Source organism: Pteropus vampyrus, unplaced genomic scaffold, assembly GCF_000151845.1.
Source record: "Pteropus vampyrus isolate Shadow unplaced genomic scaffold, Pvam_2.0 Scaffold18, whole genome shotgun sequence".
In the NCBI taxonomy this organism is placed as follows: Eukaryota; Metazoa; Chordata; class Mammalia; order Chiroptera; family Pteropodidae; genus Pteropus; species Pteropus vampyrus.
Window position 1 is genome coordinate 4,124,047 of NW_011888799.1, and position 7,202 is coordinate 4,131,248.

General features: G+C 45.8%; 1 pseudogene; it reads left to right on the forward strand.

Annotated features, from left to right (window-relative positions):
- Positions 1–1,176: 1,176 nt before the first annotated feature.
- Positions 1,177–1,295, forward strand: LOC111736215 (annotated as a pseudogene).
- The last annotated feature ends 5,907 nt before the right edge of the window (positions 1,296–7,202 follow it).

Consider the following 7,202-nt stretch of genomic DNA (forward strand, 5'->3'; position numbering starts at 1 on the left):
TGGAGGCAGCTAGCTTCGATTTCTGATGTAGTTGTTTGAGGCAACAATAAGCACAGCATCTGTGGATTGCTGGCTGAATCTTAACAGATAGCCCTGGAGGGTAGAGGCTTGGGCTAAGTTTGGCCTGCAGCTGAACTTCTCTCAAGACTGTGCCACTGGACACCTACTTCACAAATCCACACTAATAAGACCAGGAGACTTAGGAGCTTTGCTTAGTACATAGAAACAGACATGAAAAGGTAGCCAAAATGAGAAGACAAAGAAGCAGAAACCATATGAGAGAACAGAACAGAGATCCAGATATAATGGAGTCAAGCAATCTAGCAGATGCAGAGTTCAAAACACTGTTTATAAAGATACTCAATGAACATGAAGGAAGTGTAGATAAATTCAGTGAAAACTTCAACAAAGAGATAAAAAACATAAAAATAGAAATGGAAATTATAAAAGGGAACCAGTCTGAAATGGAGAACACGTTATCTGAGATGAGAAGTATATTAAATGGAATAAACAAAGTGAACAAAGAAGAGGATCAAATGCTCTATCTAGAAGACAGGAAAGCCAATGAGGATGCTCAATCAGAATGTCAAGAAAAAAGATGCCAAGACTATAAAAATAATTTAAGGAGGATATGGGACACTGTTAAGGCTCCAAATATTCATCTGGTTGGCATAACTGAAGAAAATCAAGATGTTGAACAGCTGTTTGAAGAAATAATGATGGAAAACTTCCCTAACCTGATGGAGGAAATGGACATAAAACCTCGGGAAGCTCCGAGAATTCCAAAACTCAGGGATCGAAAGAGGTCCACACCGAGACACATCATAATTAAAATGTCAAAGGTTAAATACAAAGAAAGAATCTTAAAAGCAGCAAGAGAAAAACAAATAATTACATATAAGGAAAAACCCATGAGATTGGCAGCTGATTTCTCAAAAGAAGGATAGAAGGGCTTGACAAAAAATATTCAACAGGATGAAGACCCAAGATATACAACCAAGAATAATTTATCCAGCAAAGCTATTATTTAGAGTTGAAGGACAGATAAAGAGCTTCTAAGACAAAAATAAGCTAAAGGAATTTATCACCACCAAGCCAGTATTACAGGAAATGTTGGAGGGACTTCTTTAAGAAGAAAAAAACAGTTATTGAAAACAGGAATAAAGAATGATAACAGTCTACGGCCATGCCACCCTGAACGTGCCCGACCTTGTCTGATCTCGGAAGCTAAGTGGGGTTGGGCCTGGTTAGGACTTGGATGGGAGACCACCTAAGATTACCAGGTGCTGTAGGCGTAAAAAAAAAAGAACAAAACGCACACACGAAAAAACAAAGAATGATAACAACTACATTCCTATCAATAAGTACTTTAAATGGAAAAGAATTAAATGCTCCAATCAAAGGATGGAGTGGCTTAAAGGATAAGAAAACACGACCCCTACATGTGAAAAGGAAGGGGATGGAAAAAGATATTGCTTTGATGGACCTAGAAGGTATTTAAGTCAGACAGAGAAAGATAAACACTATATGATTTCACTTATATGTGGAATTTAAGGAATCAAAAGAACAAACTAATCAAAAACAGACTCACAAATATAGTGGACAATTTGGTGTCGGACAGAGGGAAGGGGCATTGGGGGGCTGGGAGAATGGGGTAAAGGGCTAAAGAAGTAAAATTAGTAGCTGATGGATGGTCACAGAGATGGGGAGCACGGCATAGGGAATGCAATTAGCATCAATACTTTGGCTAGGTGGAGGGTCAGAGGAGGGAGGGTGCAATTGGGGGGATCGTTTTATGAACTATATAGATGTCTAACCAACGTACTGTATACTTGAAACTAAATTAAAAAATAATTTAAAAAAATAAAGAAACTGACGTTCATAATTTCCCTCCAGAAATTATTAAGGCACATTTCTGAGAAACAGAAAATGAGAGGATCCTGCCCCACCCAGATCAAGTTAGTACGATAGTGGTAAAGTCTCAAGTCTCAAACAATAATAATGCCGAGAAAAATAGAAGGCAGCAGGAAAAAAGGAAGACCTAATATGAGGTGGATTTACTCCATAAAAGAAGCCATAGGTGTGAGTCCACAGGAGCAAAGCAGGGCTGTTAGGACAGGACATGGTGGACATGACTCATTCATAGTGTCACCAGGAGTTGGAGCCAGCTCAAGGGCACATAGCACACAAAGTCTCAGAGCCTCCCTAGACCATACGCAAGGCTTTTACGTGATCAGAAAAGGGTGGCCCTCCAGGCAAATGTAGCTCTGCAGGCTTGGCTTGGCCAAGGGCAGTCCCTGGTGAGGAAAGAAAAGGTGCTCCTTCCTCCTGCTACATCCCAGGAAGCCCCACTGAGACCCTCAGCTGGTGCCTCTGTGCAGTTCCCTAACTGTACAACCATGTGTGTTCCACCCCCCACCCCCCTACCAGTATCATATGGAGAAGGGGAGGTTTTGGAGAAAGGGCTCATGCATCCAGGGGAGCAAGGGACAGAGAAGACGGCAGTCTCATCCTAGAGTCTCCTATGAGCCCTCTGCCTTCATGGGCCTCCTCATGTCCCTGCTTCCTTTCTGAAGCCCTGTGATCTGGGATTTGTTTGAGCAAAGATCCAGATGATGAAGCCAGACAACAAACATAGGCTTGTCTGCCTGCGGAGTAAAGGGAAAATCTTGGTGCCCGGATCCTGCAGGAAACCATGTGGTTCCAGCATATGGAGAACACACATCCACACCACTCTTGCTGCTCCTCTCACTCCCTTGCCCCTTGGTATCTGGGCTGAAAGAAAGCAAGTGACAAGGAAGCAAGGGGAAGTGGAAAAGTAGCTCTATCTCCCTCTGGCTCCTGGTACCCCGTCGGTGGGAGACTTGGATGCTCTGCCTCGAGGACTGTCTGCCCCTTCAATTATGTCATGTCATCTCCAATTGCTAACATTTATTGAGCATCTGCTTATGTTCTGGGCACTGAGCCAACACTTCACTTCACACACTCTGTCAGACTGGACTCTGAGATGCAAGCAACAGAAACCAACTCTGGCTGATTTAAACAAAGAATTTACTAAAAATATCTTTGGTTGCTCATCGAATCTCTAAAGCTCATAGAACCCAAAAAACAAGATTTGGGGCTACACGCTCAAGAATAACAGCCAAAGCAATGCTGTTAAAGTGGTCAAAATTCAGACACCATCATTGCGAGGCTGGCCCTAGGCTTACAGCTGACACCACTGATACCACTAGACACTGGCACAAAGTAGCAGCACAGCCACCACTGTCTCTTAAATCTGTTGCAGCAGTCAGATATAACATTTCAAGGCTCCCAGGAGTCTGGAGCAGTGTGTCTGACCCACAGAGCCAAGTCTTTTGTACTGGCAGAAGGGCTCTGCCACCCACTCAGACCCCAACATACACAGGGAGAGAGTGAGGTACTATCCCTCAAAAAAGACAAGTGCTCACTTCACAGGCATGGTCTAATTTATCTTGTTTAAATATTACAAGAACACTGTGAAGTAAGTGAATTGCCACCCTCATTTATTAGAACAGGTACCTGAGAGTCAGAAATAATAGCCAAGGATGCATAGCTAGTTGGCATCAGAAGGTCCTGAAGAAGAATTTAGGGCTGATTCCAGAGAGCCCAGCCCTTAACCAGGTAGTCCCTAAGCCTCTTGTCTCTGTTTATAGCACCACCAGACAGGAAGGAGCCTGTTTAAGATAGCCATTTGCAGGAGAGAAAGAGAGTGAGACAGAGAGCGAAAGGGCAAGAGAGAGAACAAGTGTGTGTGTGTGTGAATGTGGGTGTCTATGTGTAAATATGTGTCTACGTGTAGATGTGTGTCAATGTGTGTGAATGTGTGTATTTGGGAGTGGGTTGAGGATCTCTCCCTGATTTCGTCCATTTTGGATATCAGCATCTTGGCCATAACAGTCTGATAGCCACAGCCTGTCCACTCATTCTGGGTATATGTGTAGGACGGTACCTAAATTATGGCTCTCTAACTCAGGACCTGGTGGATTGACCAAAGGCTCTGTAAAGAGAACTGAATGCTAGGTTTGTTACTAGCAGTGGCCACCGTGCACTGTCCCACATGCGGTACTGGTGCCGTTCCTCAAGCAGCAGCCATGACAGTGTGCAGTTTGGAGTGAATATCTAAAAACTACAGACTTGGAAGGAAACATGGGGTCTTCTGAAATCAGTCCCACTGAACTGTGAGCTCCACGTCTGTCTTGCTCACTCCCGTAGCCCTGTGTTGCCAGCATACAGCAGGTGTTCAATACTATTTGTTGGATGAATGAATGAATGAATGAATGGGTGAGTGAGTAAGTGAATTAATCAGTTTCTTCACAGTGACGTCATAATGCACTTCCCCAGTGGGACCAGGTGGGCTTCTCCCTGAGGCATTGGTCTGCTTGTCCCCTCATTCTTCTGATCCCCATGTGGTCCAACTGAAGCTTTCTTTGATGTTCTTCTCATGCTTCTTCTCGCTTGTTCCCACATATTGGTCTTTTCTTATTCATTTGCTTAAAATACTCTTTCAGAGTCTGAAATCTGTTCCCATTAATTTTTGCAAGAAGGCTTTGATTCCCTCCAGCAAGCTCTGGAAATTCTGAGCAGGCAGAAGCAGCAGCTCACCTCCAGGGGAGTCCTAGGTGTGCGGGCTGAGGAGTAGGGACAAAGAAGAAAGAGGCTGGATCTACTGTTGTGATGGGGCTGCCCCTCCACAAACCCCAACTTGGGGAACCTCGAAGCCCAAAGGATAACAGGCTGGGTGGTACACCTCACTTTGATTTTCCTGAAGGCATAGCATATTTATATCCAGTGGTCAAGATGCCTAAAGGGCTAATGTCGTGATTGATGCTCAGGTGACTCACCACAGACCCAGGATTCCAACCCCAGGCCTTGAGGAGAATCCAGTCTTTCAACAGCAGAAGTGTCCAAAGGAGGTTATCTGCTTATTGCATCCCACAAGGTCGGGAGCATCCTTGCACTGACATCGCAACCCAAGGTATTAAGACTTTGGCTTCACGCATCTGGCCGCATGGCACATCTGGAGCACTGGGATTCCAAGAGCAGCAGCAGAGGCCTTGGCTCACCCAGCCTGCAAACCCCTGCGAAGGAGGAAGCTTCCTAAAAGGGAAGCTGCAAGTTTCTAACCTCAGAGCCAGAGTCTTTATGCTCAGCACTGCTCTGAAGGCACCGCGTGTTGGTTTCATCTCCCCTCTGCTTGTTCTTTCTCTTGTTACCTTCTCTCTTCTCTGTGCCATCCCACGCCTTCTCCAGCAGGCAGGAAGGGGAAATTGTGTCACATACAGGCAGACCATCTGAGAGAAGACAGGATGGACAGGGGGAGAGCATGAGCACTCTCTATTGGTGGTTGTGGCTTTCTCCTGGGCCGTTTTGTTTTGGCATTTTTCAGCCCCATGTCTGTTCCTCTCCAAAGGCCCTGAGAGGGGGTGAGGGGAAGTAGTCAGTGGCAGGGCCAGGGCATAGGTCATTTCCCTGGAGGCCAGTAGTGAGCATCTCAAAGGCCGCTGTGGGGAAAGAACATCTCACCTTCTACTTTCCACAGGACAGGGCCTGGCTGAGTGAGTCCTAAGGAGAGAGATCAGTATGAAGAGCCAGCAACATCCTCCTTGACTGGTTCAGGTCCCCAGGGAGCCATAGCACTGCCCCCTTTACCTCCCACAGACCCTGGCTCAGGAGGCTTTCTCTCCACACTCCTGTTTAAATTTGCAATCCTTTCCCCTAAGCCCTATGCCTTCTGGAAGCTTACATAATGGTGAGGAGCTAGCAATGACAAATGCCCTAAGAGGAATAAAGCAGGGTAAGGAGGATAGGAATTTGGGAGTGTCTTATTCTAACTGGATGGCCAGGGAAAGTCTCTCTGTGGAAGTGATGTTTGATCAGAGGCCTGAGGAGGTAAAGGAGTGAGCCAAGTGAACACTAGGAAAGCCCATCCCAGACAGAGGGGACAGTGAAGCGCATCGGGGCTCCTAAGAGAAGCAGGTGTGCCCGCACATTTGTGGAAGAACAAAGAGATGATGTCGAGTTGGGTTGGGGGATCAGGGGGAAGATGAGGAGATGGGACCAGAGCAAGGCTGAGGGGCTAGGTTATAGCATCCAGAAAAACCCTTTGGACATGTTACATGTATTAACTCATGTAATTCTCTCCCACCAAAACACTCTGAGGTAAGTATGATTATTATCCTCATTTTCCAGGTGAGGAAATCAAGAAACAGAAAGGTTAAATAATTCCCTACAGGTCCCAGCTAGGATTCAAGCCAGTTTCGCCCAGAGTCTGCACACCTAACTGATATTTTGCTATGTTACCCATAATAGTCACTCGTCAGCCTTAGAGTCAAACAGGCACAACTTCCAAAACTGGGCTACATGGGAACTTCATGACCTTGGCAAGAGAATTCCTGTCTGTGGGCTTCTGTGGTGAATCGTGAAGCAGAGAATGTGCCTACGGGGCTTAACATGCTCTGTGGGTCACCGTTCCCCTCGCTGTTTCTCTTGCAAGCAAATGGGGGCAGATTCCACAGCCAGGCATCTGGAAGGACAGTCTGAAGAGCAGTAGTGGGCAGCTTGTCTGCAGAAACACAGGAAGGAAGAGCATGAGGGCCTGAGCAGAGGGTGTTCCTTTCAACGTGTGGAGGCCACCACTGAGAGGAATAGGTTACAGAGGGCCTTGGGCCATGCTTGGTTCTTCATTTGAGAGGCTTAGTTCTGAAAAAGAAAGAAACCAACACAGAGAAAGTGAGAGCCAAGTCAAGTATTATCAAATTAAAGGAGAGTTAAACCAGTGGAGAGAGCGAGAGCAAGACAGGGAATTTTGGAGAAGGTGACAGGAATATGGGTGCTCTCAAGGTCCATATCTGAAATAACCAGCTGTGGCCCCCAATTTGCTGCCCACATCCTGGTTGCAGCTACACCAGCTGTTTGCAGAGGATGGAACTCTGCATCCGTATTAGGAGAACTTGGAGCTGATTGCAAAGCTTGTCACTTCTTGTGTCACCATTTGGAGAACGTGGCACTGTTTGTCATTCGTGGAGTTTGGTTTTATTTACAGAGCTTGGTGTTGTTGGAAGAGGCTAGAATTGTTTATGTGCTGTTTACAGTACGTGTCATTGTCTCTGTTGATGTTGTGGTATCAATATAGCCCATTCTCATGGCTCCTCTGTTTGCTGAGCTCATCAGTGTTGATGTCT